Genomic DNA, 13,398 nt, shown 5'->3' with positions numbered 1-13,398 from the left:
ACACACACAGTATAGTACAATTTCCCTTAAGAGCACACAGAGATCACAGTCAGTCTGGGCCTGGTTTCTCACTCTTTCTCCAGCTCTCCTATAGGACTCCCCACTGGCACAGCTATAGGGTTAAGATCTCAGCTGAGTGGTCAAGCCAAAACCTCTAGCACCCTCTCTGTCCAACCAATGCTTCATGTCCTTGCCCAAGTAGCTAACACACACACACACACACACACACACACACACACACACACACACACACACACACACACATATTCATACACACACACACACACACACACACACACACACACACACACACACTTTGAGATTGATTTATATACAAACACACCAACACTTCTGGGGAAGGCTGGGGCAGGTTCACTAGCAATGCCCCCTTCTGCCCAGACTATACAGTCGTAACAGCTGCCACTGACCACCCTTTATCAGCTACTATAAGGCCCTTATAAAAGGTGACCAATTCCACTGTATAATCTTACTGTTATCCAAATGGTAAGTGTGACCAACAGCTAGGCTATTTAAGAGTGGGCTGTACAGTGTCACCAAAAACATATGCAAGTACTCTTAACAGCTTAAATATCTCTAAACAAACCAGCCACAATTAAAATGTTTAAATATATTTAATAATAAATAATAAAATCACAAGACAATTCTCAAAAACGCAACGCAGTGACAACCGAGATCAGAATCACATGAAATACTTTAAAACAACATAACAGGACAGTCTCACATAAATACAGAAAACATCTAAACTACTCTTTACTGTATTCCTATCTATCTCTAAGAGAAATACTATACCTAAATTTTACTTATAGAGCCAGGCAAACGCAAGTGCTGAATGGAGGTTTCTAGGTCCAAAGACAAATACAATATGCAGACTTTCTCTGATAGGCAGCTCTTAAATTACTATCAGACTTGTCTGCTGGGTTATTTCAGATTACATCATTCTTGTCACATCTGCCTTTAGTTCCCAGGCTAACAGGATCTTAAAATATAACACCTCTGTGTTAAAATACTTATCTCTCAGATGTTTTGCCTAAAACTGGAAGTCTTAAAAGTGTTAAAACATTTTTACCTTTGAAAGCTGTAATTAATTCTGTTTCCAGACAATAGAAATAATTTCTAGCTACAGACATTCTGCCTCCAAGCTGAGATAAACACCATCCTAAACAATTCAATTTAGTTTTGCTCTTTTCCAGTAGGGTGCACTGGGGTTACATTTTTGAAGCTCAGCACATAACATACAGTTTACTTACATTTGTAAGATAAACATACAGATCATATTACTATTCACAAATGACATAGAATTATTTACAAAATTCTAGCTAGCTTGGCTGGCAGCCTTCACACTCTTAACATTAAATATATCCCCTTTAAGAAATTGTATTATCCTCAATTCATGATAGTAATTAATAACTGCATCACACCTGCCAAAAGAGCCCTTTATAATAAGACTTCCCTTAGTAATTGTAATGCTTCATTGTCTCCAACAGTGATATTTTACACATATTATTTTGCAACTGTCCATGTACCAAAAATCTGGGACACAACACAACAACATATCCAGGCCCAATTCCCAGCTCTTGAACCTTTGACATGGCAGTTTGCCATGTTGCATTTAAAAGTGAAATTATTAAACCCAGTCAAGTAAAAGTACTTATTATCTTGATTCCTGGATTCACTCTCATGCATGTAGCACATCAGGCAATGAGCATGCTTCAGCACTCATTGTTTTCATAGCAGGTATGGATTTTATGGGGTTGGGTTGCTAGCCCAAGGCCCATCCCTCCTTATTGTATTTATGTTTGTCTACTGTGGTACCTCACTGATCACCAGTAGCACACAAATATAAGATGAATGAACAAGATAAGATTAGAACATACATGTTGAATTATAACAAAGGAGTTTACAGTGTCTATATACATACTGATAGAGTTGCTTCTAAAACAGAAAGAAATATTATTAGCAAAATTAAATATGGCAAAATATAATAGAGACTCTGTAAATGAAGCACATTGTCCTAGAGGCTATATGTGATATTTGCAAAATCATTCTAGAAAAATAAAAATACCTGCAGCAAGGTTATTAGGGTGTGTAGGAAAAAAAGTCAGGATGAATTTTCAACTGAGAATGCTTGTATAGTGAAAGGAATGAAGTAGTCAGTTAAAGAAAGAGGTTAGAAGAGGTTATTTAATGTTACCAGAGAAATATGAATTACACAAGAGTAAGATGTTAGGGGCTACATCTATGTAAATTTAGGTGTTGTCCAAGTCATAGCCACTTTAATGTGGATGGGCTATATTTGTCATGCAGCTCATCCACTGGGGTGCAACAGGTGGTTCTATGCTTTGGTATGTGCTATATGATATAGTGTAGACTGCTGAGATAGTACTGTGCCTTTAAGGCTAGTACAGGAGCATTGCAGGAAGGTAATATAATCTAGTGCAGAAAGAGGTATTTTAGGCCTACTACCCTACTAAAAGTTATTTTTCTTGAACAATGAGAAAAGGGAGGAAGACAGAAGGAAAATCCAGGTAGTGACTACAAAATCTGAATGGTGTTTTTGAAAGATATATTCCAGAAGGATATCCATGATGCTCAAAAAGATGAAGGCTGTTGTACTGCATGTTAAGTCTCACAGAACTGGCTTTTTTAACTAATGACAAACAGATTGTAAGGCTTGTAAGTCATGTTCTGATTTGAATTGTGAAATGACATTAGCAGAACACTTGTTTGTTTTTGTCATTTACTTCATTATGTTTGCAAGAAGCAATTTTTCAATTTTGTCTGTAAATCAGCCTGCTTAAACTAAGGAAACAGAAGGACAGCTTCTTTTAAAATCTGCAACATACTTCTGTAACAAAAGTTGGAAATTCTACCCCATTCTTAATAAGACAAGTTTCTAACTTCAACAGCTTCACAATTACCATAAAGTTAATCTAAATACAACATGGCTTGGATACTCCCTCTACAATTGTCACAGCCCAAGAACACCAAAACATTCAAGCTTTCTTAACTAATACAACATTTCAGGAAGAATTAATAACTATACTGTATCATTATTTTTATCCTTTTTATTTTTTCAGCTGATATTTTATACTCCTCATTATTTTTTCCTTGTACTTAATATAACTGTAGCGCCATCATTTCATATTGTATTATTACAAAATTATAATAAATTGCATTGTTTTAAAATCCCATTATACAGCACTATTTAATACATATGTTTTTCTTTCTTTTCCAATTTGTATTATTATCTTTTATGACTCTGCATTATGTTTTAACTCTCAACAAGTAAAATCATTAATTGCAAATTGTATTTTTGTACTGGAACTTTTCTTCTAGGGCCTCCATTGAAAAAGGGTCTTTTTAGGCCCATTCAGACTAACCCAATAAGCAAAGGCCAATAAACATATAAATAAATAACTACATAAATAAATAAATAAGTTAGTCCCCGGGATTCATGAAGCTCGGCGCAAGGCCGGCGTAAGGCCTGCGCCGGCGGTGCATGGAATATCCGGCGCAGTAGCGCCATATACATATTAATGAGAGTGCACCGGAATCACAGACACGTGCGTAGTGTACGTGAGCGAGCCCAGGTAGGATGCGTCTGGAGGCGTGTCTAAGCCGGCAGGAGGTGAGCAACCTAATGTGCTGACAGCCATGGTCCGCCCACAATAGTAATGGCAGCAGCCAGGTCCCGTGCAGAATGAAACGCGCGCACGTGCATAACATAGTCCCGTTCCAAATTAACGGAGAAGCAAATAGAAGCCACCAAGGCATAAGAGTAGCGGTTCAAGGAGGAAAGGATACGCATAAGACCGCCTCCGTCCGCAATGCACTGTCAGTGTTTACACTCAGAGAAGGTGTACAGCCGCATGTCAGCGCCGCACCGACATAGGAGCAGCGACTAAGGTCACCACCTGTCCCACTTTGTTTGGGGCAGTCTCTCCATGGACAGTTGTGTCCCGAAAAACGTATTAGAAATGGCTGATGTGCTACAGTGTAGGACACAATGATATCCGTATGTAATGTAATGGTAGCATGAATTGGTTATTTCTGTAACAGAAATACCGAAATGACACAATAAACAGAATAAGCAAGGAAATTGCCACAATAATAAGCAAATTATTTAGGCAAACAAGTGAATTTCTATGCTATATAGTGACCGTTTGTATGTGTCGGCCTGTAAAGGCAGATGTGAGTCCCGGAAATATCCCAGATCGGAAAATGGAAAAGGTGGAAACCCCAGCAGCGACATGGGCATGGTCACCAGGGTTACCTGCTGTCCCAAAGTGCCATGGACAGTCCCTGATTGGACAGTCGTGTCCCTGCAACAATCGTAAAAATGGAAAATGACCTGCGATCCCCTGCCACGCAAATTCCGGCAATATACATGTAAATAGTAGCATAAAACATATACATTACGGTATGGAACACAGACATGGCATAAGAAAATAAATAAGGAACCCAAACGCTAACAGAATAGGCTCATAGTATGGCAAACAAGTGAAGTTCTGTCTACTGCACTAGCCCTGGGTATGTGTAGTCCTGCAAATTCGAAGTGTCCACATAACATGCCCCACTATGGGCATTGGAAAAGGTGCCAACCATAATGGTCACAAGCAGTAGTGACAGTACATAGCCGGGTAGCTGTGCCGACATAACAACAGTAAGGAAGCAAGATACCCCAAACACAGGCAAACATGTGCATAGCAACATATCCCAGACCCAGCAACATCTCTGTTGCATACACTGGATGGTGTATGATGAAGTGTAATATCCAGAAGCAGAACCCATGCATTCGGATGTACTACACAATAGCCTCATTGTACATGTCAGTCACACCCATGTATACCCCAGCACCCAAACCTGCTAGCATCCGTGTGCAGCTATACAACCACACACAATGTGCATACCTGAACTGTGGTAAGATGTTTGTGTTAGGCAATGCCACGCGGGCAAATCATTACCCACATGTCAGCAACCCACCGCAGGTACAGATATGTAAATGGCTGCATGTGAATGTGTCAGCAGAATGTGTACATCCGGCATGTAGTATGTACCCGTCCAAACCATCTAGGTTTGCATACGACACGGTGCACATAAGTGTACACATGTGGACAAGTCAGGTCGTTGGACCACCGCGACGATTATCTTTGCAGTGAAGTCGATCACATATAGCGGAACAGGTGCCTAACACACAGGACATCCTAACAGGGTGCTACAGGCAAAGAAAGGGAAACTGGGACATCACATGTGGAGATTAGCGTGGCTGGACGGACAAATACACACGGTCAAGGTAAAGGATGGAACAACATGCATATGGCTGGATGGATGTTGTTCGTAAAATATATAGAAACACATATGAAGTTCCAGTTTACACTCGAAATACTATATAATGTATTGAATTGTACCGTACAATATGGCAGCAGAACTAAGCCTGCATGTAATTGGTGAAGCTAAGCTGTACTGTGATGGAATTCTGAACCTGGCAGTAAGCAGGACAGCAGGCTCATGTCTGTCATCATTAATTATGTGCTGGGTTACAGAACAATAAATGTATGTACATGCATAACAGCACTCCTTCCCCAGAGGAGGATGGCCTTGTGAGCTCAATGGAAGATAGCAGTACAACTCCCTACCAGACAGACAAAGCAACGTATCAAGAAATTAACTGTCCACTGTATCGTAACAGTCTAGGGTCCTTGAAACAGCTACAATCACAAAAGGATACTGTAATGTACAAGGTGCCTTGCAAGGCTGTGTTATTCCCATGAGAAAACAATTTAAGTTCCCATGATGTACACAGTCTGGGGTTGTTGTTCCGATAATAAAGTGGCAATACCTCCCAATCGTGACCTCTGGGTATGGTATGAAAGTGGTTGTTAACCTGCAACATTGGATGTATAGCATTGGTTTCTGGTGTCGGAAGACATGGTTCCTGTAGCACAACACAGTATGGGTAGTCAAGCACACATACACGATTGCTGAACACACAGCATCAGTGAAACCTAATGCTCACAAGGACACAGTCCGACAAGCTCTACACTTTACATATGCACAGTGGTGTCCAGTGTAGGACCCAAAAATTGTGGAAAGAACCAAATTATGTCTTATTTCAATGCGTACCTGAAATCAGTGTCGTCACAGGTACACATATGCACCGCAAGAGTGTTTAATGTTGCTGATAGCTATGCATGTAATGCAGCACAGATGCACAGCAATACCCAGGGTACCGGGTCCATAGAACTGCCCACATCACAGTCCCGCACATGACGGATGTGTAATGGGTACTGTCAATTGTTGCAGTCAAGGGATTCTGGGTATGTAGACTCTGTGCTCGGTGTTGTTTCGCAGGCAATCCTTTCTCCGCCCGTGGGAGGGATGTGTCGTATCACCTGCCTTACTCTCCGCTAATAATGCAAACCATACTCCGGAGAATGCTAAATGTAGGTGTGTAATGTGTACAGCCCTATACTACTGTCCAGTAGGCAATTGTCATGGATGGACACCCGTATGGCCAGAATGGCACCCACAACTGCAAACCGGGTAAATGACATAGCAGCGGAAGGCATAACACAGGAAATACACATAGGGACTACAGTTGACATTCCACATACAAAGCAGGACCGTCGTGCCAACACCGGCGTACACAGCACTCAATCTGCCAGCAACAGACTGAGGAGCACCGCTACCGTACAGCGTAACAGATGTGCGACCTGTGGAACACATACTAATGGCACACACACAACGTCAAGTAGGATATGTAAACTATGGCTTTCCCACCTATGAAGACAACATGGTTAAATGAATGCATAGGTAAGCAACATGTTCTGGTGGTGTTATAGTGGAAATACAGTGACGGATATGTCCCATTGGGACGTCTGCGGTTTAAATGGAGCATTTGCTAACCAGCATCTTTGGATGTATGTAATTTGCCCACAGTAGTAAATCACCTGGTTATGTAGCACCATGTGGAATGGGTAGTCCAACAGACATCCGCGATTTCTGAACACACAGTATCAGTGAAACCCACTGCTCACAAGGACACAGTCCGACAAGCTCTACACTTTACATATGCACAGTGGTGTCCAATGTAGGACCCAAAAATTTGTCTAAAGACAGGAATGCCGCCTTCTTTCAACACTTAAGTGAACTCATTGTCGTCACAGGTACACATATGCACCGCAAGCGTGTTTAATGTTGCTGATAGCTGTCCATGTAATGCAGCACAGATGCACAGAAATACCCAGGGTACCGGGTGCATAGCACTGCATCCACATCACACTTCCGCACACATGACGGATGTGTAATGGGTACTGTCAATTGTTGCGGTCAAGGGATTCTGGGTATGTAGACTCTGTGCTCGGTGTTGTTTCGCAGGCAATCCTTCCTCCCGCCCTGTGGGAGGGATGTGTGCATAGCACCTGCCTTACTCTCCGCTAATAATGCAAACCATACTCCGGAGAATGCTAAATGTAGGTGTGGAATGTGTACAGCCCTATACTAGTGTCCAGTAGGCAATTGTCATGGATGGACACCCGTATGGCCAGGATGGCACCCACAACTGCAAACCCGGGTAAATGACATAGCCGCGGTAAGGCATGACACAGGAAATACACATAGGGACCACAGTTGACATTCCACATACAGAGGCGGACTGTCGTGCCAACACCGGCGTACACAGCACTCAGTCTGCCAGCAACAGACTGAGGAGCACCCGCTACCGTACAGCGGAACAGATGTACGACCTGTGGAACACATACTAATGGCACACACACAGCGTCAAGTAGGATATGTAAGCTATGGCATTCCCACCTATGAAGACAACATGGTTAAATGAATGCATACGTAAGCAAGTTTTTCCGGTGGTGTTATATTGGAAATACAGTGACGGATATGTCCCATTGGGATGTCTGTGGTTTATATGAAGCAGTTGGTAACCAGCATCTTTGGATGTATGTCATTTGTTCACAGTACTAAATCAGCTGGTTATGTAGCACCATGTGGAATGGGTAGTCAAACAGACATCCGCGATTCCTGAACACACAGTATCAGTGAAATCCACTGCTCACAAGGACACAGTCCGACAAGCTCTACACTTTACATATGCACAGTGGTGTCCATTGTAGGACCCAAAAATTTGTCTAAAGACAGCTCTTCCGCCTTATTTAATCACCTAACGGAACTCATTGTAGTCACAGGTACACATATGCACATAGCGTGTTTAATGTTGCTGATAGCTGTCCATGTAATGCAGCACAGATGCACAGAAATACCCAGGGTAACGGGTCCATAGAACTGCATCCACATCACACTTCCGCACACATGACGGATGTGTAATGGGTACTGTCAATTGTTGCGGTCAAGGGATTCTGGGTATGTAGACTCTGTGCTCGGTGTTGTTTCGCAGGCAATCCTTCCCCTGCCCTATGCGAGGGATGTGTGCGTAGCACCTGCCTTACTCTCCGCTAATAATGCAAACCATACTCCGGAGAATGCTAAATGTAGGTGTGGAATGTGTACAGCCCTATACTAGTGTCCAGTAGGCAATTGTCATGGATGGACACCCGTATGGCCAGGATGGCACCCACAACTGCAAACGCGGGTAAATGACATAGCCGCGGTAAGGCATGACACAGGAAATACACATAGGGACCACAGTTGACATTCCACATACAAAGCCGGACTGTCGTGCCAACACCGGCGTACACAGCACTCAGTCTGCCAGCAACAGACTGAGGAGCACCCGCTACCGTACAGCGGAACAGATGTGCGACCTGTGGAACACATACTAATGGCACACACACAACGTCACGTGGGAGGTGTAAACTATGGCCTTCCCACCTACGAGGACAACATGGTTAAATGAATGCATAGGTAAGCAACATGTTTCGGTGGTGTTATATTGGAAATATAGTGACGGATATGTCCCATTGGGATGTCTGAGGTTTATATGAAGCAGTTGGTAACCAGCATCTTTGGATGTATGTCATTTGTTCACAGTACTAACTCAGCTGGTTATGTAGCACCATGAGGAATGGGTAGTCAAACAGACATCCGCGAATGGGGAACATACACCAGCAGTGAAAAGCACTGGGCAGGTGGACACAGTCCAGCAACATCTAACTTGACATATGCACATCGGTGTCCATTGTAGGACCCAAAAATTCTGTTCAGAGAATGCCTGCTAGCTTCCTGCATTACTCATGTGACCTAATTGTCGTCACCACGTCACAGGTACACATAGGCACGCATATAGCGTGTTCAATGTTGATGATAGCTGTCCATGAACTGCAGCACACATGCACAGAAATACCCAGGGTATCGGGTCCATTCAGCTGCGTCCACATCACACTGCAGCACACATGAAGGATGTGTAATGGGTACTGTCCACTGTTGCAGTCAAGGGAGTCTGGGTATGTAGAATCTGGCCTCGGTGTTGTTTAGCAGGCAATCCTTTGTCCGCCCGTGGGAGGGGCGTGCGTAGCACATGCGTCACTCTCCGCTAATAATGCACACCATACTCCGGGGAATGCACAATGCAGGTGTGAAATGTGTACAGCCCTATACCAGTGTATAGTAGGCAATTCACATGGATGGACAAGCGTATGACTAAGATGGCACACATAAATGCAAACCCGGTGGAATTACACTGCCGTAGTAAGGCATTACACAAGTCATACACATAGGGACTACAGTTGCCATTCCCCATACAAGAAACACAGACAACCAGCCGATGAAGTCCAAAGCAAAGACGAGGTACTGTAGGGACCGTCAGTGACCAACCAGAGCACACCAAGAATTAAAGGCAGTCACCATAGTCTATTGGAGCCCACTCCGTCTGCTTCATAAGCAGACTTATTCAGACTACATACAATGCAGTCCAACCTACTACATTTACAAGCATTAATTGGTTGGTACATTAGATGTGCTAGGTACTAATTACATGCCTTAAAGGCAGACAAGCGAACAAACCTTACTTGGGTTACACATCCCACACAGTGAGGACATCAGACATTGCTTGAAAGGTACAGTCTTCATCGGAAAATGGAAATATATGTACATATATGAAACATGAACCAACATAAAATGTTTTCCAAATGTCTGACTGTGTAAGCTACATATATATGTCCTACGGATTGTGCCAATATATTAACAGAACTGCAGACACCTAGTAATATGAATGAACCATAATATATACACATAAACCGTATGATTATGACTACTGTAAAATAGACCAACGAAATGTAAAGATTCACAATGTGCTAATGTAACATTCATTTAGAAGGTTACTTAAATAAATCAATCAGACATCCATGTGTAAATACTAACAGAAGGCCAGCGAGGTGCTTGCCCTCACATGTACTGGGATGTCGTTCCACAGCATAGTGAGTGTCTGGGTGATGAATCCGTCCCAACAACACGTTCGATTAATGACAGTGTCAAGGTGTCGTCAGCAGCCCTTGTGGTTCTGAGGATCTACCTTATTCGTGAAGCATAGTCATCAGATCTGGGTTCGACTTAGCCGTGCATGCCAGGCACGGGTCACCTCTGGGCAAGTGGTATGCAACTGTATACAGCTGGAATTCTTTCAGTCGGTCAGTATAACACATATACCTGAGACCCTGCATCCGTTTGTCGAAGAACTGTTGGTGCCTTTCCAGCTGCTGCAGGTGTTGGGTCAGATACATTCTGAACGGGGCATTGTACCCAATCATAGGTCTATTGGTGATGAGTACAAGGGGACAATGACCTCCCTGATCTAGATGTGAATCCCTTCATGATGATGCGGGCAATGTGGAAGGTCTACCTAACTCCGTTAGCCACATGTCCGTCTAACGACCGGTTAACAACAACACGTGTCCCCAGATCACTGGTAACCCCCTCCGTGCTCAGTGGACTGCCACCTATATGGTAGCTCGGGGTAACCTTGTTCATCCCGAAGGGTATGCCTATGCATTTCCTGGCATTTAGCTGTAGGACATGTCTCTGGTACCACTTATCCACATCTGTGAGGCACTCCTGAAGGATATCTGTGTCAGATGTGTGTCTGACTTTGGCATCCGGTTTGCAGTCGTATGCAAACATTGTCACCCATAACCCCCCTGTGTATGCGTGTACATTGGAAACATAGATGCTGGAAATAGTGGACCCAGGACTGAGCCCCATGGGACACCACCTGTGACTGGCTGTGAGTATGACATGGCGCCAGCAACTATGGCCATGTGTGTTCTGTGACTTAGCCCGTTTGCAACCCATATGGCGATGTATGGATTTACATTCAAGATGACGGGTTTATCAAGTATACCCGAGGGGGGTATTGTGTCGAAGGCCTCTGCGGGTTGAGGTAGGCTGTATGGACTGCTTTACCCTCAGCAATGGCCTTGGTGACTGATTCTACAAAGTGAAACACGTGTAAAGGGCATGATCTGACTATGACCAAGCTAAACTGGGTTGTATCCAAAGTATCGGGTCCCCTATGTCTTTATCTATGTGTCCCATTATGATCCATCTCCATGGCTTTGCAGATAAGGCTTGTCAAACTAATGGTATGGTAATAACCAGGGTCAGTGGAGGCACCATCTATGTGGAGTGTGACTACAGTCGCCCTGTGCTACTACTCAGGTACGTATCCTGAGGTGAGGCTAGGATTACACAGCTGTCCAAAGTGTGGGTTAAATTCCCCATAGAGTTCCTGGAGTGCACAGCTGGGACACCATGTGGACCCATGGATGCTGTGTTGACTGCCTTGGGGCTGGATGTGGGTAATGCTGGACATACCCACGGCAGACGTGCCACGTTCCCGAGTCCGATGCCCAAGGGACCACACACATAGCCGGCCTTAGGCATAGGCCAAGTAGGTAGCCGTCTAGGGTGTTGCTCTACTCGGGGCACCTTTCCAGACTCTATTTGGTGTAGGTAGACCAGGAGGGTAGCGGGTGATGTACCGGTGGCAACTTCTGACTAGGTCAACACATACCCTAAGGCCACTCTTCCCGTGGGTAATACAGCAGTACCCACACTCAGACGCGGGTCAACGCAAGGGACATTGGTAGTATGGGACATGATCTACGTAAGGAAGGAAACCATATATCCCCAGACATAATGGCACAGCATAATGCCTGTTCGCGGCCAAAGGCAGACATCGTCACCAGCGTCGGTGCGGACGTACTGCGAGATGTCCATTAACAATGCCGACAATGTGTCGCTTTGTGAAACAAACTCCACAGAGACATTCAATAATAGACAGCGACGGACAACCCGATGTCCTGCGTGTCTGAGCTGTTCAACCTGTTACGCCATGTTAAATGTGTGTAGCACAGCGGAACTGGGCCAAACAAAACAGCGGACATGTCTGTGGCTCAGTGAAAGTCGTCACGCAATGTTAAACCCTTGTAATATTGCGACACAGGCCATACATACGGAGGGTTAGTAATGGAAGTAGGTTAGTTCGATCAGACCGTGTGCAATTAGTATACGAGATCTACAGCGGATACACCGGCCAATCGGCGCACATGGTTAAGACTAATTGGGGGCCGTGACATGGTACCATGGACACGGACAAAGCGTGCCCATGTGACTCATCTAACATTCGTACAGGGTCAGGCGGTCCCGTACAGTGGGCGGCCAAGACCAAACCCAAAGCACCACAGCAACACCCTGACAATCGAAGGCCTGTATGCATATGGGATATAAGCAGCTGTCATCTGAACAGCCCTGTGGTGACGACATATGCATCCTGGGCCATGGCGAGGGGAATTAGGAATGTTCAACATGCAGTACCGCACCTTTCCCAGCAGGAGAATGGATGCCTGTGGCGTGCGTGTGCGGGGGTGATATGTAAGTGTACATAGGTACCAAGGGTATGCAGATTAATGACAGCGAACAGCTAACGTGCACTGGTCACAGTAGCGTCAAGCGTGACTGCAGTCGCGTTGGAATTATGACTATAGAACATATAGATGTGCATTGTGCGTAAGCGTCCATGCTGCAAAGACTGTTACATATATAAAGCTGTAAGTGCTTTCTGCACCGTCCGTCAACGGATCAGACATATGTTGCGGAATAGTCACAAGTAGCATAAAACACGTAACCACACAGACACTGTAAACATATATAAGCGGACTACGGATATGCGTATGTGCGCGTGCGCGTAACCCACAATCCGGACATGCGAGTGTACGTGTGCGTGTGTGATCCAGTGGAACCAGAGAAGGTTACGGATGTCTCCTCCACACGTTTACATTCATAATTGTCAAATATATGCTTAAATAGTACTTATTGATTCCATGCTTTGTTATCGTAATGCTACTATTATACACATCGATATACAATAACCTGATCAACACACTACATTCTAAGGTGCACTCTCACCAATTA

This window comes from Protopterus annectens, chromosome 2.part2 (genome assembly GCF_019279795.1).
Source record: "Protopterus annectens isolate FY-2018-M chromosome 2.part2, PAN1.0, whole genome shotgun sequence".
NCBI lineage: Eukaryota > Metazoa > Chordata > Ceratodontiformes > Protopteridae > Protopterus > Protopterus annectens.
Note: the sequence above shows the minus strand (reverse complement) of the source record.